Below are 24742 nucleotides of genomic sequence, written 5' to 3'. Positions count from 1 at the left end.
GGATTACTGTAAGTTCATAATAGCATTAATCCATCGTCTGATCCGATAAGATTAGAGCAGTGCTTGGCATGGAGTAAGCACTTATAAGCATTTTCTTACTGGTGTAGCTACACTTCAAGCAGAATCAGTTTGACATCAATCCTATTTCATTTCCCAATCAGAGGCATTAACAGACCAGGTAGAAACCTATAAAATACTGCTAAGACAAAAGTTAGACTTCACTCTTTCTAACATTTCACTAACCTTTCCAAACTTCACACCCTGGTGGTGGGTATTACTATAAGTCTATGCAGTTGGATCTGCCTCATATTACTTTGTGCAGGTAGGAATTAATAAAGCATTCAAAATGTGGAAGAGGACTTTTCTTCTAGGAACACAGTGATTTGAATATAAGCCATTGTGGTTTCATATTAAGCTTGGAAATTTGAATCCCCAGCCCCAAACAGTGGGAGAAGAGAGAATTGTTTTTTCTTTTCTTCTTCTTCTTTTTTTTTTTTTTCCGGCATGCGGGCCTCTCACTGTTGTGGCCTCTCCCGTTGCGGCGCGCAGGCTCAGTGGCCATGGCTCACGGGCCCAGCCGCTCCGCGGCATGTGGGATCTTCCTGGACCGGGGCACAAACCCGTGTCCCCTGCATTGGCAGGCAGACTCTCAACCACTTCGCCACCAGGGAAGCCCCTTTCTTTTCTTCTTAAAAAATTACTAAATACTTTGGACATACAGAAATATTTATGAATACTATAACAAGGACCCATAAGCCTACCTCCCAGCTTAAGAAATAGAATATTAGTAGTTACTTAAAAAAAATAAAATAAAATCTCCCTATGACCCTCCCCCTGGTTGTCATCCCTCTTTTTCAGAAGAGGCAACCACTATTCAGAATTTAGTATTTATCATGTTCACATATTTGGGTTATTCTTTAACTATAAACATATGTGTTCCTAAATAATGTAAGGTATTCTTTTGTGTGTTTAAAATGTTTATAGTATATATACTTGTGCAATACATAATTCTTTTTTCCCTCTAATATACATTTAAAACGTGTTCAGAAGTTCAGTTCACTTTTTGTTCAAGGCTGTGTAAGCTTCCTCCTTCTCCCGCTAGCCAGCTGTTTCTGTTGATGAATGGAATCAGAAGAGTAATGGACACAAGGAAGTGGGAAAAAGGGATTGGATGGGAGGCGAAATCTCAGTCAATATCTTAAAATAATATCTGCCATACTGATAGGGACAAGTAAGTTGGCACTGATGACTATATGATAGCTAATGATACTCACTTGAACTGAATAATGTCCCATCTGTCAAACTCTATTGCATATGCCTGTCATCTAGGGATCTTGTTAACGTGTAGATTCTGATACCACAGGTCTGGGGTGTGAGCTGAGATTCTGCATTCGTAGCAAGCTCCCAGGTGATGGAGGTGCTGCTGGTTCTGGGCCAGGCTTTGAGTAGCAAGGGTGTGTAGATGGGGCACACATTTGTCTTAGACCTGAGTTCGAATCTTGGCTCCCTTGTTTTCATTATCTCGGGGGAACTTGGGAAAATTAGTTTCCAGGGCTGCAGCTTTTATTCTTGGCTGCACATTATATGTAAGTCCCCTGAGTTAAAAGTCCTATACCCACTCCGTATGACAGACTCTAGGTCCATCCACCTCACTACGAATAACTCAATTTCGTTTCTTTTTATGGCTGAGTAATATTCCATTGTATACATGGGCCACATCTTCTTTATCCATTCATATACACTACTGAATGTAAAATAGTTGGCTCGTGGGAAGCAGCAGCATAGCACAGGGAGATCAGATCGGTGCTTTGCTATGACCTAGAGGGGTGGGATAGGGAGGATGGGAGGGGGGCTCAAGAGGGAGGGGATATGGGGACATGTGTATGCATATGACTGATTCGCTTTGTTGTGCAACAGAAACTAACACGGTATTGTGAAGCAGTTATACTCCAATAAAGATCTATTAAGAAAACAAAAAGTCCTATATCCAGGTTGCACCCAGATCAATTAAATCAGATATATAGGGATGAGACGCAAGCATCAGTAGTTTTAGAAACTGTTCAGATTTCAGTGTGCAGCCAAGGCTGAGAACCTTTGCTCCAGGGCAGAGATTCTCAAATTTTGGCATGCATCAGTATCACGCAGAGGGCTTGTTAAAACTGACTTCTGGGTCCCAGCCCCAGAGTTTCTGATTCACGAGGTCTGGTGTTGGGCCTGATAATTTGCATTTATAACAAGTCCCTAGGTGAATCTGATGCTGCTGAGAGCTTAAGTTCTAAGAGCTTAAGTTCTCATCAGTAAAATGGGTCTAAATATTACCCATCTTTTGATCCATTGGAGAATCAGTGAAATAATACACCTAGTGATGTTTGGCATGTAGTAGACAATCAAGAAATGGTGGTTTCCTTCTATTATTACTAATAGTAGTACTATGTCTATGTTTAAGTTAGGTGCCTATTTAATCATTAGTTAGTTTACCCATAATATTGGTTAGGGTATTCCAGCTTAACATCTTCCTACTTAAAGTGTCTCCCTACTTAAAGATCACTTCCGACTGTGGTTAAATTTGTGCTGGCACCTCTCAGAAGGATTTAACTCGTCCTCTGGTTACAGTGATGTTGTTGTCAGAGACTAGCCTTGTTTAAGTTTTCCAGACCATCTGTATACATACCCAGTGGTTAACAAGTGACCCCTTGTACATAATCCCCCTTGTTGTGTCTGATAAATTCATCATGGTCCTTATCTAGATGGTTCTTTTTTTTTCAAGAAGAACCCCACAGGTCTTGCCTTCCTGGTGGTAGAACCAAGAGCCCCCAGGACCTCAGTCTGTATAAGACCTGGTGGTCTCCAGATGGGCTGGCAGATGGGAATGGAGGGGGTAGATGGGCCCCTCCCTAGGCTGATGCTCTGTTGTGAACACTTTTCCTCTACTGGTATATACTCTGGTGTATTCAGTAACTCCATTGTGATTTTTCTCCTTTTGAATATTGTATTTGCACACAACTCCTTCCCAGTAAGAATGGTTCCCAGGTGGTATTCTCTGGCCCGAAGGCTTCTACTTCATTATCATCTTTGTTAACCTGAGAATACCGCCCTTTGGGTTCGGCAAAGGAGCACATCATTCTCGCTAAACTGTGTCAAACAAGACTCCTTGCTGGGCTTTGGAGCTTCATTGGTGAACTGCAGCTACTGATCTTGCTTCCAGGATTGTGCGTAATGCAGACAATACAGTTTCTGGGTGCCTTCTCTGAAAACTGCCCAGATTTTGGACTTGAGCTTGATGCAAACTGCATTATAAACATGCCAGGCTTGTACTGACAGCACTGAAAGCACATTGGGATAAACATTTGTGTTTACTAAAAATGCCTCTAAAGAATTGGAAGTATTTAATCAAAAGATTTATCTGTGTGTTTCTGGGGGTGTTTTAAAGCTTTCCATTACCCAAAAGCAATGGTTCCTGAGTGTCTCCTTTCTCAGTTTCTGTACGTTCTAACCTTAAGCTTCAAAAGGAAAATAAGAATGAAAAGGTTAATTCTTGTTTAAAATTGACATGTGTCCCTTCTGTGGGATAAAAGATTTTAATTGACAGGATGTTTAGGTAGAGTTCTGGGCTTCTATGTGACTATTTTGCTATCTCTTTTAGGTTTCTTAGCAAATCTGGGCTTGGGGATCCGGTCTGTTGCCTAAGAAAAGATAGTAATTATCACTAAGAAATTGCTGAGTTAATTAGTTCCGTCAGTAATTCAGAGGGCAGTTGGAGCAAAGTTGAGACAGGTCTAGAGCCAAAGCCTTGTTGCTGTTTTGTGAGACAATCTGAAATAAATCTGTCTTCTGTCGATAACTCTGACTTGAGTAACATTCCACCTTTGGAGTTGAGTTTAGGCAGCAGGACCCAGTAAAAGCTCTGTGTTTATTAAGATCCACTAGCCATAGGACATTAAATTCTTCTATTGTAGAGTGGAACTGAAGCTGGAAGGAGGAAGTATCCATTAAGGAGAGATTAATGTTGTATGCCCATTTGAAAACTCAGTTTGTATCTTTGTGATGGTAACCAATGTTGTGACCACATTTTATAAATGGTCTTTTAATGGGGATGATATAGTGCTGATTAGAATATATACATCAGTGTTGATTTTTTAATATGTATATGGAAGGTGCTTTTGTAATAATAATAGTAATAGGAACAATAACCATGGTAATAATAATAGTGATTCTAATATATTGAGTATCTCCTATGTGCCAGGTGCTAGTATATGTGATCTGCGATTCTCACAATGACTCGTAAAGGTAGGGATTATTAACCACATTTTATAGATTAGGAGACTGAGGCACAGAGAAGTTAAATGATTTGCTCAAGGTCACATAGCTTATAAGTGGCAGAGCTGAGAACTTAACTCAAGACTATGGGGCTCCGAACCTGCCTTCCATTGAGGAGGCAAATGGTTCAAGGAGAAAGTGGTCCAGGGGGTAGGGCATTCAAAATGCCAGAGGTCATATTCTGCTTGTAGTAGGAACTGTGGTGTGAGTCTGACTTTTTGGCTCTAACCTTGTTCACCCAGGAGGACTCATCAGTAGTGTTCTCTGCACATGTGCAGGGGAAGAGCCCAAAGGCAAAGTTTGGATTTACTGAACATCTACTATAAATTGGGAAGTTGGATGAAGCACTGCACATATGTGAAATCCTTTAGTTATCATAAAAATTTTGGGAGGTAGGTTTCTTAGCCGTGTTTTACATATGTGGGGATTGAGGTCCAGAAAGAAAAAAATCTTGCTCAAAGTTATATGGCGTGTAAGCAGACAGAAAAATAATTTTTTGTCTTAAAAGTTTGTAAAATGCATGATATAAACCTTCCTGGGTTTTTCAACATGTATGCCCTATATTTGATACTGTGACTAGATTCTGCAAATATAGGAGCATGTTGAGTTGCATTTTGGGTTAGTTGTTCTTTCTATCTACCTACCTACCTATCTATCTATATTTTAACATATAAAGATAGAGAAAAATATTCTTTATACTTTAATAAACATCCATCAGATCAACTTGAAATCTCCTATGTCCACTTCTACTATCACATTCTCTTTTCTTCCTTCCCAGTCCATTTCTTCTACTACATTGCTACATGTATACCACATTCACTAAAACACCTAGAATTTTTTTATACTTTTCAAATGTATATGAAAGGGACCGTATGGCATGTATTATTCTGCAACTTGCTTTTATCTTTTAAGATGAATGGGTATGATCTTGGACCATCCTTGAATTCCTAGCATAATGTATCACGTCCAAGTAAGTTTATGATTTTTAACAAATAAACTGCCAATTTCATTTTATTAATAATTTATTGGAACTTCTCCTTAAGATTGGTCTATAATTTACTTTCCCTGATTGACGTTGCTTGCTTATGCATATGGTTTTAGTAGCTTATAAAAGTGAGCTAGTGGAGTTCCACTGTTGGAATGTCAATGTGATTAGTTCCATGAACCTGCTCTTCAGCAAAACATAACTGTGGAAATTTATTTTAAAAAAACAACCATTTAAAGTCTCCAGAAATTTTCCTAAGGGCATATAGTAAATAAAGAAATATTCCAGAAAGTCTACTAAAACTTGGTAAGAGCATTGGGAATCTGTGACATTTGAATCATGACCTGTTCCCCTCTTAGCTCAGTGTGATTGAAACCATACTCAAGGCAGATACAGCCAAGAACACAGGATTCCTTATCCCATAAGTTGTAAATTGAGATCTAAGCTATCTTCCTGGGAAGGGCAGGCTACTAGCATTTCCTGTCTTTCCCAGCTACAGTTTCAGAGGCTAAACTCCAGGTGAATGTGGTTGAAGGTTGGGGGCTCCCTTCTTTCACCCATTCACTACTAATAGGGTGGAGGCTCTACTTCAGTTGTGGAATGCTGGAAATCCTGGGTCCACTATCATCCTTACTCTAGCTAATCCATAGAGTGGAGGTTCTGTACCAGGAAGAACAAGCAAATAAGAATGTAGGATACTGCCCTACCCAGTATCCTGCTCTTAAAGCAAAGAGAGTTGTTATTCAGAGAGAAGCAGGCCTCTGTCCTTGTTTCCAGTTCTGGAGCTGGTGACTCAGAAATTTTGTCCGAGGGGAGAGGTAGGCCTTCATGACTGAGAACTTTAAAGCTCTACTCAAAGGAAATGATTTTATCTGAAACAGTGTGGGGGAAGTTCAAACCTGAACGTGCTCTCAAAGACAATGAAGGTCTTGGAGGTAAAAGCAACACGCGAAATACTAAGCCAGTTAATTTACCAAAGAGAATCAGGGAAAGCGATATCTAAGAGCTCTCCCTTGGTCAGAACAAACCTCAAACACTGGCCTCAAAAACTACCCATGCAGAGGGATCCGAATTTAATTGGAGCAGACTGTGGAACCATTTATGCTCCAGGCCATTGTCAAAAACAATATACAGCAACTATCTGTTGATTAATGGAGCCTAACAGCTGGGTGTGACCATGGAAAGATACGATCAAAGGGAGTCCTGCTCAAACCACTGTCATCCCAGGGTGATTGTGGGCATACCCAAAGCTGTGCCTCCAGAGGAACAACACCAAAGGTTACATACCATAGGGACAACGGTGGGGAATAGACTTAGAATAGTCCAGCCATTCACTGACAAAGTGAACAAACAACAACAAGAGTCCTCAGAGGTAGGGCACCAGTATCCAGAGTTGTTACAGTATATATCTAAAATGTTCTGTCACCCCACAGCACAAAAGATGAGACATGCAAAGATACGGGGTAATATGATACGTACACTGGAAAAAAAAAAAACAGACAACAGAAACTGTGTGTGAAAGGAGCCAGACATTGGATTTAACACAAACCCTTCAAAGTAGCCATTCTAAACATATTCAAAGAACTAAAGGAAACCGTGATTAAAGAAGTAAAGTATGATGGCAATGTAGCATAAAATAGAGAATATTGATAGAAATTATAAAAAAGAACAAGATATTCTGTACAGTTGACCCTTGCACAACATGGGTACACTTATATGCACATTTTTTTCAATAAATACATACTATAGTACTACACGATATGTGGCTGGTTGAATCTGTGGCTGTGGCACCACAGATATGGGGGGGCAACTGTAAAGTTATACACTGATTTTTGACTGCATGGAGGGTCAGTGTCCCTAATCCCCTCATTGTTCAAGGATTAATTATAGTTTAAAAGTATAATAACGGAAATGAAAAACTCACTGATGGGCCCAATAGTAGACTTGAACTGGCAGAAGAAAGGATCAGTGAACGTGAACATAGATCAATAGAGATTATTCAATCTAAAGAACATAGAGGGGAAACAATGAAGAAAAATGATCAGAGCATCAAATGTGGGATATCATTAAGCACACCAACATGTACATAGGGGTACCAGAGGAAAGGAGACAAAGGGTTGGAAAAATACTTGAAGAAATAATGGCTGAAAGTTTTCCCAGTCTGATGAAAAATTACACATCTAAGAAGCACAACACACTGTAAGTAGAGTAAATGCAAAGAGATCCATACAGAGACACATAATAGTATAAATGCTAAAAGTCAAATATCAAGAGAGAATATTGAAATCAGCAGAGAATAATGACTCATCATGTACAAGGGGACTCCAGTAAGACTAAAGTTGACTCCTCATCAGAGAGCACAAAGGCCAGAAGTCAGTGGGATGACATATTCAACAAGCTGTGATTAAAAAAACATACAAACTATCAATGATGAATTTTATATCCAGTAAAACTATTTTCAGGAATAAAGCCCTAGAGAAATGAGTATGAAAATATCTCAAAAAAATAGGGAAAAAATCATTAAAGCAATTAAATTGTTACATTGGAAAATATTCACTTCATGCAAAAGAAAGCAGTAAAAGAGAAAGAGAAAGGAGAAAGACATGAGACATACAGAAACAAAAAGTAAGATGGCAGACTGTATAAATACATTAAATACGAGTGGATTAAACAATCCAATCATGAAGCAAAGATTGTTAGAGTGGAGAAAGAAAAATAATATCCTATTATATGCTGTCTACAGGAGACACGCTTTAGATTCAGTGATACAAATAGATTGAAAGAAAAAGAATGGATAAAAAATGTATCATGCAAATAGCAACGATAAGAAAGCTAGAGTGACTACAATAGTTAAGATAAAATATTTTTAAAACAACGTTACTAGAGAAAATGAACATCTTATAATGGTAAAAGGGTCCGTCCTTTGGGAAGATGTAACAATTATAAACATACATGCCCTAAAAATAGAGCCCCATAAAAGCTGACAGAATGAAAGTCAGAAATAGACGTTTCAACAGTAATGTGAAATATGGATGTGGAAGCATCCATATCCTACTTGAAAGAATAGGTAAAACACCCATGTTGAAGATCCACAAGGATATGGAAGACAACCCACAAAATGGGAGAAAATACTTGCAAATCCCATGTATGATAAGGGACTTCTATTTAGACTATATACAGACTCCTACAACTCAATAGTAAAAAGACACATAACCTAATTGAAAAATGGGCAAAGGATCTGGATAGACATTTTTCCATAAAAGGTATAAAAATTGACAGTAAGCACATGAAAATAAGCTTTGACATTATTAGCTGTGCGGAGATGCAAATTAAAGCCACAGTGAGATACCACTTCACACTTACTAGGATGGACATAATAAAAAAGACAGATAATAATAATTGCTGGCAAGAATGTGGAGAAATTGGAACCATCCTACACTGTTGGTAGGAATGCAAAATGGTGCAGCCACACTGGAAAACCATCTGGAAGTTCCTCAAAAAGTTAAACAGTGAGCACCATGTGGCCAGCAATTAAACTCCTGTTTATATTCAAGATAAATGAAAACATATGTTAACACAAAATGTACACTTACACAGAAATGCTTATAAGAAAATTATTTATAATAACCCCAAAGTAAAAACAGCCCAAATGTCCATTAACTAATGGTATATCCATACAATGCAGTATTATTTGACAATAAAAAGGAATAAAATGCTTATGCATGCTACAACCTGGATGAATCTTAAAATACTGTGCTAAGTGAAAGTAGCCAGTTACAGAGGAGCACGTATTTTATGATTCCGTTTATATGAAATGTCCAGAATAGGCAGATCCATAGAAGCAGAAAATAGATACTGCTAAAGAGTATGGAGTTTTTTGGGGGGTGATGAAAGTATCCTAAAATTGATTGTGGTGAGATGGCTGCACAACTGTGAATAAATGAAATGCTGTTGAATCATATGCTTTAAATGAGTGAATTATATGGTATATGAATTATATTTTAATAAAGCTGTTAATAATAAATTAATGGAAAGAAAAAGAATGATTAAGGAAGCTTTACCTTCTTACTGCTAGTCTCTGAAACTATAAAACGGTAAAATGCAGGAATTATCTTTTTGTTGTTCATGAAAAAATTAGTGTAAAATGTCTGGGCATGGTGTCTTTATAAAGGAGAGATCTTTTTCCCATTAGATTAAAATTATTGATATTTAATTATGACTAGTTTGTTTAGATATCTTCTCAAGTTATTTTTGATTACCTTACCCCCCAAAATATTATATATTTCATCTAAGTTAAAAAATACTGTTATAAAGTGGATCATGGTAGTTATTAGTTTTAGCATTTTGTTACTAAATCTATTTTCCAAAAAAAGTAGTTGGGCCTTCTTGGAGAAATGCTGATTCCCAAGTTAAGGTCAGCAAAATATAAGATGAACCTAAAACGTCCTGTGATGTCCTAAAGAAAGGAAGTTCTGAAACATAATGTCATGTTGAAAATACACAGAAACTCATCCAAGAGCTCCAAATGGCCATATCTTGGATAATTAGATGAACAATATAAACAATAATAGATAGTATTGGGTGATAATCCGTAGAATAAAGCAAATACCCATGAGTCCATACTGATAGGAACAAATAATTGAATAATTGTTTAAATAAATAAGTGGAGAAAGGATAGCTTTTCCTTAAGGAGAATTTCAATTAATAAAGGTAGAATGAATTATGATATAGAGAATCATCGTTCTACAAACATCATAGTAACAATTGTTGCAGACAAAAATCATCAATAGATGTTGAAATTAGTGGGAGAAATTATTATGCTAAGCAGCGTATCTGTATTGCCTCCATGTATTTCCCCGTAGGATATTCATTAATTACAAAGGGAAAAAGGTAACTTTACAGTGGAGAAACTATCTTAGCTCTCTTAACCCCGTGATTATAGTTAACATCTCCAGTATGAAACATACTGATATTATGTATTGCTGTTATGTTGCACTGTTAAGGACACAACATCACTTCTGTAGTTTTGTTGCCAAAAAATGCATAACCTGAGTTTAATTGTGAGAATGCATAAGGTAAACACCAATTAAGGAATATTCTACAAAATAACTCTTTAAAGTATCACAGTCTTAAAAGAGAAAGGACACTGTGGAACTGAGAATGGAAGTACTAAAGAGATAATGACAACTAAGTGCAGCATTATGAGTTTGAATTAGATTGTGGTCTAGATAAAGGTCTAGATAAAAGATAAACACTGTGTTAACATTGGAAAAGATATTAACATTTAAGGAAACTTGGATGAGGGTTATACCAGAACCCTGCATAATTTTTCAAATTTTAAAAACTTCTGAGGGGGGGACCTTGAAGATGGCGGAAGAGTAAGACGCGGAGATCGCCTTCCTCCACACGGATACACCAGAAATACATCCACACGTGGAACAACTCCTACAGAACTCCTACTGAAGGCTGGCAGAAGACCTCAGACCTCCCAAAAGGCAAGAAACTCCCCACGTAACTGGGTAGGGCAAAAGAAAAAACAGAGACAAAAGAATAAGGACGGCACCTGCACCAGTGGGAGGGAGCTGTGAAGGAGGAAAAGTTTCCACACACTAGGAAGCCCCTCCGCGGGCGGAGACTGCGGGAGGCAGAGGGGGGAGTTTCGGGACCGCGGAGTAGTGCACAGCGACGGGTGCGGAGGGCAAAGCGGGGAGATTCCTGCACAGACGATCGGTGCTGACCGGCACTCACCAGCCCGAGTGGCTTGTCTGCTCACCCGCCGGGGCGGGCGGGGCTGCGAGCTGAGGCTCGGGTTTTGGTTTTGGACGGAGCTCAGGGAGAGGACTGGGGTTGGCGGCTTGAACATAGCCTGAAGGGGTTAGTGCACCACGACTAGCCGCGAGGGAGTTCGGGGAAAAGCCTGCACCGGCCGAAGAGGCAAGAGACTTTTTCTTCCCTCTTTGTTTCCTGGTGCGCGAGGAGAGGGGTTTAAGAGCGCTGCTTAAAGGAACTCCAGAGACGGGCGCGAGCCGCGGCTGAGGGCGCGAGCCCCCGAGACGGGCGCGAGCCGCGGCTAAAACCGCGGACCCCAGAGACGGGCGGGAGACGCTAAGGCTGCTGCTGCCGCCACCAAGGGGCCTGTGTGCGAGCACAGGTCACTCTCCACACCCCTCTTCCGCGGAGCCTGTGCAGCCCGCCACTGCCAGGTTCCCGGGATCCAGGGACAACTTCCCCGGGAGTACGCACGGCGGGTCTCAGGCTGGTGCAACATCACGCCGGCCTCTGCCGCAACGTCACGCTGCCTCTGCAGCCGCAGGCCCGCCCCGCACGTAGTGCCCCTCCTACCCCCATCCCCCAACCCCCGGCCTGAGTGAGCCGGAGGCCCCGAATCAGCGGCTCCTTTAACCCCGTCCTGTCTGAGCGAAAAAACAGACGCCCTCCAGCGACCTACACGCAGAGGCAGGGCCAAATCCAAAGCTGAGCTCCTGTGAGCTGTGAGAACAAAGAAGAGAAAGGGAAATCTCTCCCAGCAGCCACAGAAGCAGCGGATTAAAGCTCCACAATCAACTTGATATACCCTGCATCTGTGGAATACCTGAATAGACAAGGAATGATCCCAAATTGAAGAGGTGGAATTTAGGAGCGAGATCTATGATTTTTTTCCCTTTTCCTCTTTTTGTGAATGTGTACGTGTATGCTTCTGTGTGAGATCCTGTCTGTATACTCTTGCTTCCACCATTTGTCCTAGGGCTCTATCCGTCCATGACTTTTTTTTAAAAATTCTTTTTCTTAATAATTAAGTTTAATTGTAATAACTTTATTATACTTTACCTTCGTTCTTTCTTTCCTTCCTTCCTTCCCTCCTTTAGACAACGAATCACCCCAAATTGAGGAGGTGGTCTCAGGGAGCAGGATTTATGATTTATCCCCCTTTACCTCTTTTTGTGAAGGTGTATGTGTATGCTTCTGTGTAAGATTTTCTCTGTATAGCTTTGCTTCCAACATTTGTCCTAAGGTTCTATCCGTCCCTTTTTTTTTTTTTTTCTAAATATTTTTTAATTCAATAACTATATTATACTTTATTTTAACTGTATCATCTTTCTTTCTTTTTTCCTTCTTTCCCTCCTTCCTTCCTTCCTCCCTCCCTCCCTCCCTCCCTCCCTCCGTTCTTTCCTTCTTTGCTTCTTTCTTCCTTCCTTCCTTTCCTCCTTTCCTTCTTTCTTTACTCATACTTCTACTAATTCTCCCTACTTTTTCTCCCTTTTATTCTGAGCTGTGTGGATGAAAGGCTCTTGGTGCTCCAGCCAGGAGTCAGGGCTCTGCCTCTGAGGTAGGAGAGCCAACTTCAGGACACTGGTCAACAAGAGACCTCCCAGCTCCACATAATATTAAACGGTGGAAATATTCCAGAGACCTCCATCTTAACACCAGCACCCAGCTTCACTCAACGACCAGCAAGCCACAGTGCTGGACAACCTATGCCAAACAACTAGCAAAACAGGAACACAACCCCACCCATTAGCAGAGAGGCTGCCTAAAATCATAATAAGGCCACAGACACCCCAAAACACACCACCAGACGTGAACCTGCCCACTAGAGAGACAAGATCCAGCCTCATCCAGCACAACACAGGCGCTAGTCCCCTCCACCAGGAAGCCTACACAACCCACTGAAACAACCTTAGCCACTGGAGACAGACATCAAAAACAACGGGAACTACGAAAGTGCAGCCTGCAAAAAGGAGACCCCAAACACAGTAAGATAAGCAAAATGAGAAGACAGAAAAACACACAGCAGATGAAGGAGCAAGATAAAAACCCACCAGACCTAACAAATGAAGAGGAAATAGGCAATCTACCTGAAAAAGAATTCAGAATAATGATAGTAAGGATGATCCGAAATCTTGGAAGTAGAATGGACAAAATGCAAGAAACAGTTAACAAGGACCTACAAGAACTAAAGATGAAACAAGCAACGATGAACAATGCAATAAATGAAATTAAAATCACTCTAGATAGGATCAATAGCAGAATAACTGAGGCAGAAGAACGGATAAGTGACCTGGAAGATAAAGTAGTGGAAATAACTACTGCAGAGCAGAATAAAGAAAAAAGAATGAAAAGAACTGAGGACAGTCTCAGAGACCTCTGGGACAACATGAAACACACCAACATTCGAATTATAGGGGTTCCAGAAGAAGAAGAAAGAAAGAAAGGGACTGAGAAAATATTTGAAGAGATTATAGTTGAAAACTTCCCTAATATGGGAAAGGAAATAGTTAATCAAGTCCAGGAAGCACAGAGGGTCCCATACAGGATAAATACAAGGAGAAACACGCCAAGACACATATTAATCAAACTGTCAAAAATTAAATACAAAGAAAGCATATTAAAAGCAGCAAGGGAAAAACAACAAATAACACACAAGGGAATCCCCATAAGGTTAACAGCTGATCTCTCAGCAGAAACCCTACAAGCCAGAAGGGAGTGGCAGGACATACTGAAAGTGCTGAAGGAGAATAGCCTGCAACCAAGACTACTCTACCCAGCAAGGATCTCATTCACATTTGATGGAGAAATTAAAACCTTTACAGACAAGCAAAAGCTGAGAGAGTTCAGCACCACCAAACCAGCTTTACAACAAATGCTAAAGGAACTTCTCTAGACACGAAACACAAGAGAAGGAAATGACCTATAGTAGCGAACCCAAAACAATATATAAAATGGAAATAGGAACATACATATCGATAATTACCTTAAATGTAAATGGACTAAATGCTCCCACCAAAAGACACAGATTGGCTGAATGGATACAAAAACAAGACCCTTATATATGCTGTCTACAAGAGACCCACTTCAGAACTAGAGACACATACAGACTGAAAGTAAGGGGATGGAAAAAGATATTCCATGCAAATGGAAACCAAAAGAAAGCTGGAGTAGCAATTCTCATATCAGACAAAATAGACTTTAAAATAAGGACTATTAAAAGGGACAAAGAAGGACACTACATAATGATCAAGGGATCGATCCAAGAAGAAGATATAACAATTGTAAATATTTATGCACCCAACATAGGAGCACCTCAATACATAAGGCAAATACTAACAACCATAAAAGGGGAGATCAACAGTAACACATTCATAGTAGGGGACTTTAACACCCCACTTTCACCCATGGACAGATCATCCAAAATGAAAATAAATAAGGAAACACAAGCTTTAAATGATACATTAAACAAGATGGACTTAATTGATATTTATAGGACACTCCATCCAAAAACAACAGAACACACATTTTTCTCAAGTGCTCATGGAACATTCTCCAGGATAGATCATATCTTGGGTCACAAATCAAGCCTTGGTAAATTTAAGAAAACTGAAATTGTATCAAGTATCTTTTCCGACCACAACGCCATGAGACTAGATATCAATTACAGGAAAAGATCTTTAAAAAATACAAACATATGGAGGCTAAACAATACACTACTTCATAATGAAGTGATCACTGAAGAAATCAAAGAGGAAATAAAAAAATACCTAGAAACAAATGACAATGGAGACACAACGACCCAAAACCTATGGGATGCAGCAAAAGCAGTTCTAAGGGGGAAGTTTATAGCAATACAAGCCCACCTTAAGAAGCAGGAAACATCTCGAATAAACAACCTAACCTTGCACCTCAAGCAATTAGAGAAAGAAGAACAAAAAAACCCCAAAGCTAGCAGAAGGAAAGGAATCATAAAAATCAGATCAGAAATAAATGAAAAAGAAATGAAGGAAACAATAGCAAAGATCAATAAAACTAAAAGCTGGTTCTTTGAGAAGATAAACAAAATAGATAAACCACTAGCCAGACTCATCAAGAAAAAAAGGGAGAAGACTCAAATCAATAGAATTAGAAATGAAAAAGGAGAAGTAACAACTGACACTGCAGAAATAAAAAAAAATCATGAGAGATTACTACAAGCAACTCTATACCAATAAAATGGACAATCCGGAAGAAATGGACAAATTCTTAGAAATGCACAACCTGCCAAGACTGAATCAGGAAGAAATAGAAAATATGAACAGACCAATCACAAGCACTGAAATTGAAACTGTGATTAAAAACCTTCCAACAAACAAAAGCCCAGGACCAGACGGCTTCACAGGTGAATTCTATCAAACGTTTAGAGAAGAGCTAACACCTATCCTTCTCAAACTCTTCCAAAATATAGCAGAGGGAGGAACACTCCCAAATTCCTTCTACGAAGCCACCATCACCTTGATACCAAAACCAGACAAGGATGTCACAAAGAAAGAAAACTACAGGCCAATATCACTGATGAACATAGATGCAAAAATCCTCAACAAAATACTAGCAAACAGAATCCAACAGCACATTAAAAGGATCATACACCATGATCAAGTGGGGTTTATTCCAGGAATGCAAGGATTCTTCAATATACGCAGATCTATCAATGTGATAAACCATATTAACAAATTGAAGGAGAAAAACCATATGATCATCTCGATAGATGCAGAGAAAGCTTTCGACAAAATTCAACACCCATTTATGATAAAAACCCTCCAGAAAGTAGGCATAGAGGGAACTTTCCTAAACATAATAAAAGCCATATATGACAAGCCCACAGCAAACATCATCCTCAATGGTGAAAAACTGAAAGCATTTCCACTAAGATCAGGAACAAGACAAGGTTGCCCACTCTCACCACTCTTATTCAACATAGTTTTGGAAGTTTTAGCCACAGCAATCAGAGAAGAAAAGGAAATAAAAGGAATCCAAATCGGAAAAGAAGAAGTAAAGCTGTCACTGTTTGCAGATGACATGATACTATACATAGAGAATCCTAAAGATGCTACCAGAAAACTACTAGAGCTAATCAATGAATTTGGTAAAGTAGCAGGATACAAAATTAATGCACAGAAATCTCTGGCATTCCTATATACTAATGATGAAAAATCTGAAAGTGAAATCAAGAAAACACTCCCATTTACCATTGCAACAAAAAGAATAAAATATCTAGGAATAAACCTACCTAAGGATACGAAAGACCTGTATGCAGAAAATTATAAGACACTGATGAAAGAAATTAAAGATGATGCAAATAGATGGAGAGATATACCATGTTCTTGGATGGGAAGAATCAACATTGTGAAAATGACTCTACTACCCAAAGCAATCTACAGATTCAATGCAATCCCAATCAAACTACCACTGGCATTTTTCACAGAACTAGAACGAAAAATTTCGCAATTTGTATGGAAACACAAAAGACCCCGAATAGCCAAAGCAATCTTGAGAACGAAAAACGGAGCTGGAGGAATAAGGCTCCCTGACTTCAGACTATATTACAAAGCAACAGTAATCAAGACAGTATGGTACTGGCACAAAAACAGAAAGATAGATCAGTGGAACAGGATAGAAAGCCCAGAGATAAACCCACGCACATATGGACACCTTATCTTTGATAAAGGAGGCAGGAATGTACAGTGGAGAAAGGACAGCCTCTTCAATAAATGGTGCTGGGAAAACTGGACAGGTACATGTAAAAGTATGAGATTAGATCACTCCCTAACACCATATACAAAAATAAGCTCAAAATGGATTAAAGACCTAAATGTAAGGCCAGAAACTATCAAACTCTTAGAAGAAAACATAGGAAGAACACTCTATGACATAAATCACAGCAAGATCCTTTCTGACCCACCTCCTAGAGTAATGGAAATAAAAACAAAAATAAACAAATGGGACCTAATGAAACTTCAAAGCTTTTGCACAGCAAAGGAAACCATAACCAAGACCAAAAGACAACCCTCAGAATGGGAGAAAACATTTGCAAATGAAGCAACTGACAATGGATTAATCTCCAAAATTTACAAGCAGCTCATGCAGCTCAATAACAAAAAACCAAACAACCCCATCCAAAAATGGGCAGAAGACCTAAATAGACATTTCTCCAAAGAAGATATACAGAATGCCAACAAACACATGAAAGAATGCTCAACATCATTAATCATTAGAGAAATGCAAATCAAAACTACAATGAGATATCATCTCACACCAGTCAGAATGGCCATCATCAAAAAATCTAGAAACAATAAATGCTGGAGAGGGTGTGGAGAAAAGGGGACACTCTTTCACTGCTGGTGGGAATGTGAATTGGTTCAGCCACTGTGGAGAACAGTATGGAGGTTCCTTAAAAAACTACAGATAGAATTACCATATGACCCAGCAATCCCACTACTTGGCATATACCCTGAGAAAACCAAAATTCAAAAAGAGTCATGTACCAAAATGTTCATTGCAGCTCTATTTACAATAGCCAGGACATGGAAACAACCTAAGCGCCCATCATCGGATGAATGGATAAAGAAGATGTGGCACATATACACAATGGAATATTACTCAGCCTTAAAAAGAAATGAAATTGAGCTATTTGTAATGAGATGGATAGACCTAGAGTCTGTCATACAGAGTGAAGTAAGTCAGAAAGAAAAAGACAAATACCGTATGCTAACACATATATATGGAATTTAAGGGAAAAAAATGTCATGAAGAACCTAGGGGTAAGATAGGAATAAAGACGCAGACCTACTGGAGAACGGACTTGAGGGTATGGGGAGGGGGAGGGGTGAGTTTTGATAGGGCGAGAGAGAGTCATGGACATATACACACTAACAAACGTAGTAAGGTAGATAGCTGGGGGGAAGCAGCCGCAAGGCACAGGGATATTAGCTCGGTGCTTTGTGACAGCCTGGAAGGGTGGGATGGGGAGAGTAGGAGGGAGGGAGACGCAAGAGGGAAGACATATGGGAACATATGTATATGTATAGCTGATTCACTTTGTTATAAAGCAGAAACTAACACACCATTGTAAAGCAATTATACCCCAATAAAGATGTTTAAAAAAAAAAAAAAACTTCTGAAATTATTATAAAATAAAAATTAAAAATATTTTAAAGTATTTAAAAATCTATTTTATCTGTTGTTTGGTAGTTTTTTATCCCTAATATTGTTGTGAGTGGCTTTTCTCTTTTCTTAATTAGTTTATAAGTTGTTTTAAAATTTGTATCCCGTCCCCAACAGATTCAGCTTTTTTGTTATTGGTTTCTATTCCTTTTGTTTGATTGTTCTTCTCTCATTTATTACTTACTACTAATTTTATTATTATTTATTTTGTTATTTATTAACTTTATTTTATTATTGTATTATTTTTAACTCATACGTCCTTTGAATTTATTTTTGGTTACCTTTCTAGCTTCATTTAGTGAATTCATTACTGTATTAGTTACATAGGACTGCTGTAATAAAGTACCACAAACTGGCTGGCTTAAAAGCATAGAAATTTATTATCTCACTGTTCTTGAGGCTAGAAGTTTAAGATCAAGGATCATGTTCTTTATGAAACCTCTAGGAAAAGACTAATTTTTCCAGCTTCTTCCAGCTTCTGCTAGCCCTGGCTGTTCCTTGGTCTGTGATAGCATCACTCCAATCTCTGCCTTCACATGGCCTTCTTCCTATATCTGTCTCTTATTCTCTGGTAAGGACACCAGTCATAATGGATTTAGGACCTACCCTACTCCAGTAAGACCACATCTTAACTTGATTACATCTTGCAAAGACCTTATTTCCAAATAAGGCCACATTTACAGGTACCAGGGATTAGGACTTGAACATATTCCTTGGGGAGGGGGTACAATTTAATTACATTTTTTCTTAGTTTTTGATACATGCATTTAAAAGCCATACTTCTGTCTCTAAGTAGTGTTTTAGCTGTATCCCACAATTTTAAAAATAAACTTTTGCAGATGTGCAATATGAATAAAGAAAAAAATGTACGAATAATAAGTACAATGCTCTATGAATATTCAGTAATTTAACATACCTGGGTAACAAGTACCCATAATACACATGAGTGTATTTCTTACACTCTCGAAGCCCCCTTTAACACCTTCTAGTCACTGCCCACTCAAGAATAGTTAGTATCCTGATTTCTAAAAGCATTGATTAGTTTGGCTTGTTATTTAACTTTAGGTAAATGGGATCATATGTCATGTTGTCTTATGCAACTGGCTTCTTCTGTTAAACATTTTGCTTGTGAGATTCATTCATGTTTTACATGGTGTTGAAAATTATTCACTCCTGTTGTTGTCTAGGATTCCATTTTTTATCCATTCTCCTGTTGACAGGCATTTGGTTAGTTTCCAGTTTTTGGTTAATAGTTGCCGTAAATATTCTGTATATCTCTTTTAATGAACACGTGTATGCATTTCTGTTTTGTATTACCTGGGGGGAGAATTACTTGGTTACAGAGTTGTCAAATATTTAGTTTTAGTCAGTAGTGTCATGTAGTTTCCGAAGTTGTATCAATTAACTTTCTCACCAACAGTGTAAAAGAATTTAAGTCAATTCTTGCCAACAGTTGTTATTTTCTGTCTTTTCCCTTTTAGGAATTCTGGGTGTGTGGTGTTATGTAATTTTGGTTTTAATTGTATTTTTATGATGAAATCAAACGTGTTTTCATAATTGTCATGACCATTTAAATACCATATTTTGTGAAGTGTCTGTTGAAGTGTTTTGCCCTTTTGTCTATTCTGTTGTTTTCTTTCTGATTTATAGTTCTTTATATATTCTATTTATAAGTCCATTGCTGGATATATGTGTTACATGTCTCCCGTAAGTGACTGATTTTTTTTTTTTTTTTTTTAGCTGTACCACGTGGCTTGCAGTATCTTAGTTCCTCGACCAGGGATTGAACCGGGGCCCCAGCAGTGAAAGTGCTGAGTCCTAATCACTGGACCGCTGGGGAATTCCTGGTAAGTTTTTTTAAAAAAATTTAATTAATTAATTATGGCTGTGTTGGGTCTTCGTTTCTGTGCGAGGGCTTTCTCTACTTGTGGCAAGCGGGGGCCACTCTTCATCGCAGTGCACGGGCCTCTCACTATCGCGGCCTCTTTTGTTGCGGAGCACAGGCTCCAGATGTGCAGGCTCAGTAATTGTGGCTCACGGGCCTAGTTGCTCTGTGGCATGTGGGATCTTCCCAGACCAGGGCTCGAACCCGTGTCCCCTGCATTGGCAGGCAGATGCTCAACCACTGCGCCACCGGGGAAGCCCCTCCTGTAAGTTTTTTATATATATTGTTTATAATTGTCATTTGTTCTAAATATTCTAGAATTACAATCTAATTTCCTTAACCCATGGTTTATTTAGGTGGGCATTTAGTTACATGTATGTATAATATGCATAATAATATGAGTATGTAATGTTCATAATATATATTACACATACATGAAACTAAAATGCTCACCCTAAATAGACCATGGGTTAAGGGAAATGCATTTTAACTATAGAATATGTTTATTCCTTGTTCCAAGAGTACTTGAAAAGTTTTTCTTTTTCCTCTCTAGATATATAGACAGATCTCTTTATAAATAAACAGAGGTGACCTTCTAAAGAGAATCACTTGAAGTGGGAACTATGTCACTAATAATAAATCTTACTCTGTTATTCATATCTCCTTTATCCTTGATTTTGGTAATTTTGATCTATTAGTTTATAAACAAAGTGTGTTAAAATCTCCCACTGTATGAAATTAAACCCTCTTTTGCTTTATGTTTTTAAGCTGCATTTGTTTGATGCATATGATTTTAATACCTTCTTGGTTATTTCTCTTTATGCAATGGTTATTTCTTTATGGTTATCTTATTAGGCATATCCTTCTTTAGCTTTATTAGTATCACTTGCTTTAAATGCTATTTTATTATAATAATAATGTCACTATACCAGATTTTGATGTTGTTTATAATTGTTTTTCTTTCACCATCTCTTTCTTCTTAACCTTCCAAAACATTTTCTCTTAAGTTCAATGTCCCTAAGCAGAAAACAGTTGGGTTTTCATTATTTATCCAATCTGACATTTCCTTGAATTAATATCATTGCACTTTAAAAAAAAAACAACTTATTTCTACTGTCTGTCTTTGGTTTTCAGTTGGCCATGCTTTTTCTTAGCTTTTTTTTTTTTTCTTTTCATACTTCTTGTAGATTGGATAGGATTTTGTTTATTCCCTTTGATTTCCTCTCTTAGTTTGGGAGCTTTGATTTATGGTTTGTATCTCAGGTCTTTTGGTGATTATTCTTAAACTTATAAGACAATACTTAGATGCCTAACTTTCTTTCTGCTCTCTCTCTCTTCCTTTCTCTCCTTTTAGGTTTTACTTAGTCAAATAATTCAATGACATAGTTTCAAAAGTTAAATAGATTTACAAGGCTTATAATGAAAAGTAACACTTTTGATATGGTCTTTTTAAAAATGTTAAATTCATTGTTTTGGACACTCCATAGACTCTTTTAGTAATCCAAAATTATTATTGCTAGTCAAAAAGAAACAATAATGCCCTTTCATTCTATGAAAAGGAAAATTAAAAACATAGTATGTGAGAGCCTTCAGACGCTTTACTCTCATCACCCAAAAATATTTGGGCCTCTAAGACAGTGAAGGTGAAACCATAACTCTCTGGAGACTAAGTCTTAAAGGTAAACTTAGCACTGTGATCTAAGGAGAATGTTTGCATTACTTAGATGTGATAAGGAAATGCATGGCAGGAAGGGAAATCTTCTCAGTTGGATGGCCCAATACAGGCTCTGTCTTGGTTTCTGAGTATCTTCCAAAGTGAGTCACCAAAGGTAAATTTATTAAGTAGGCATGGTGCTGTACATTGTAGATCTGCCTAAAGTGTTAGTGTCTCGATAGCTTATTTCCTTAGTCCTTGAAACAAACAAAAAAATGATCATGAAGAATTAGTGGGTTTTAAGATTTGTGAAAACTGGATGAGAAACAGAAAAGTCAGACATATTCACTTAATTTTAAAAAATTAAATGGCTTTCTTAGAGGACTTCCTGAGTCGGCTAGTTAATGAATTTACACGAAGAATAAAGGAATATGTGTTAATACTTATTTTTATTCTCACTCAAACCTCTGGCACATTACATCTTAGCTGATTGCATTGTCTCTAAATGGCTTGAGGTGGTAATATATGAACAGTCAATAATTTCTGAGCGTTTTCATCTTTACAATACACATCTAATGAGTTTATGTCTTCATTCTTAATTACTTCAGCAATAGATATTATATGATCCCATGTGAAAAGACATATTTAATTAATATTGCCTCTTAAGGCTTTGCGAGGAAACATTTCTTTGATTTGTCATATAAATTTATAGGTTCCATCATGGATATCACTCATGCAATAAGTGCCTTGGGAAAAGAGTGCTAAGCAAAGCCACTGAGCGATCTGGTGGCAAACAGGAAGGGAGGCAACAGCTTTATTTTCAATGTAAGGCCCCAGGGTGGAACACAAAGAATAGACATAGATCATCTCAAGTGTTACCAGATTTATGACAGGTTCTCCTCTTAACCAACAGAATGAAGCAAGAGAGGTGGCAGTGAGACCAAATTCTCTTCTGGTGCATTGAGGGAAAAAAAAGAAAGAACACAGGAGACTGGGATCATCTCCTAAGATTTTGTTATTATCTTTTTTGACGTTTTAGAAACACTTTTTAAGGTTTTTTTTTTTTCCTTTTTTGGTTGCACACGTGGGATCTTAGTTCCTGGACCAGGGATCGAATTCACCCCCTCTGCAGTGGAAGCACAGAGTCTTAACCACTGGGCCGCCAGGAAAGTCCCTGTGTTTTATTACTGTGGGAAATTTAACAATTAGAAAATAGTTTAAAGTGTAGAGAAAAATCCTAGCACCCTGGCATAGTCACTGTTGTGGTATATATTTCCTTCCAGTCTTCTTCTTTTTTTAATATGGTTGAGTATCTTACATATATTTATATCTTCAATTTCACTTCACAGTCTTCAGAAATATCACTTTAATGCCTACAAACCATATTGTTTTGATATTGCTTAAAATGATTATTCATTTTCTTCACAATTTCCATTTTTTGACAAAGAGGTAATGATAGTTCTGTGGGTACTCCTCAAATAGTTATTAGCTGACTAACATTTTCTGCATCTCCATCTCTCCATCTCTAAAATGGGATTCTGAGACACACCTCTTCTTTCTGTTGCTAAATCCATACACATATAAATATCCAAGATAGCCATTGACATTATGTTGAGGTAAAGAGCTTTTCATAAGAGATTCAGGATCCAGAAGGGTAGACCTGGGGTTAATCGTGGACTGAGTTTCATGCATTTTAATTACTGACAAACCCAAATTAGATTCTCAGATAAAATAGCATCAGGTATTAACAGGGACCAAGAGGTTAGAAGTTCCAGGGCCCTGCCAACTTTACCAGCCATCCATGCTATAATTGATTAAAGCATTACAGGGTGATGTTTTGCTAAGTGTGTCACAGCATCTCTTCTCGTTAGGTGCTACATTGGCTTGCTGATGTAAAACATGCTGAAATAATTAGATTACTTGCAATCACAGGGAAAATAACGTCTGCCATGGATATGATGTCACAATATTTTAAAGGAAAAAATTCAAGATTACCTCTTTCACAGCCTGCAAATTTTCTGTCTCATTCTTATCCTTTGTTCACTCTCTAACTCCTTGCCACTTTGCTAACAGGCAGAAAAGAGTCAGATTTCTCTGGGGTGTCAACTGCACAATACTTGAATGCGTAGGTAGAGTGGAAGCTGATATGTTTCCCTGGAGGTCTTCAGGGATGGAATATCTATCTGGATATTTATATGGAATATCAGAGTGAGAAAACGTTTTCACGAATCTGTAGATTTTACAACATCACAGTGGGTGCTCTGGGGATCATAGAAGAAACCCTGAATTGGAGACTGTTAGTTTTAGGGTCCCATTTCCTGGCTATGTTGGTTGTCTAATGCCACCAAGCTTCGCTTTCTTCATCTGTAAAAATAAGGAAGTTGAATTATGAATTCAACAGCTTCTCCTTGCTTTAGTTTGCTGTCAGAAGAAATTTTCTCTCCTCAAGCTGTCTACAGAAAGAACAAAAGATCTTGTACGTTAAATCCAAGAGATAGAATCACAGCATAGGAAATTAAGAAAGCTTGGAAGCTGGTGGTGGGTGCATCTGAAAAGGTCTGGTGGTCATTGACTAGTGGGAGTGACTGGAAATTAAGTGACTTGCTTGTTGCTTACCTTTTCCCCCCAGAATGTGAGGTCCCTGAGAGATCGCCTGTCTCATTTTCAGCTAGCTGTCTTTATTGCCTAGAATAGTTCCTGTAACACAAAGGTGTCAGTAAGTATTTTTTAAGGGGCTGAATAATGAATAGGTTTGCTCAGTAGTAGAAATTTGTAATATGAGATGCAGGTCCATGCAATTACTATTCACAAAGAGGAAAGACATTCTTGGCAAAGTATCCTCACCTTTTAGTTGCCTCATGCCCAAAGATTGAGGTGGAGGTGGGTCTATGTGAAATCTAGTGCTATTTTCTTAATTGATTGAGTGGCA

This window comes from Phocoena sinus, chromosome 19 (genome assembly GCF_008692025.1).
Source record: "Phocoena sinus isolate mPhoSin1 chromosome 19, mPhoSin1.pri, whole genome shotgun sequence".
In the NCBI taxonomy this organism is placed as follows: Eukaryota; Metazoa; Chordata; class Mammalia; order Artiodactyla; family Phocoenidae; genus Phocoena; species Phocoena sinus.
The sequence above is the reverse complement of the archived record's forward strand: the minus strand, read 5'-3'. Positions refer to the sequence as shown.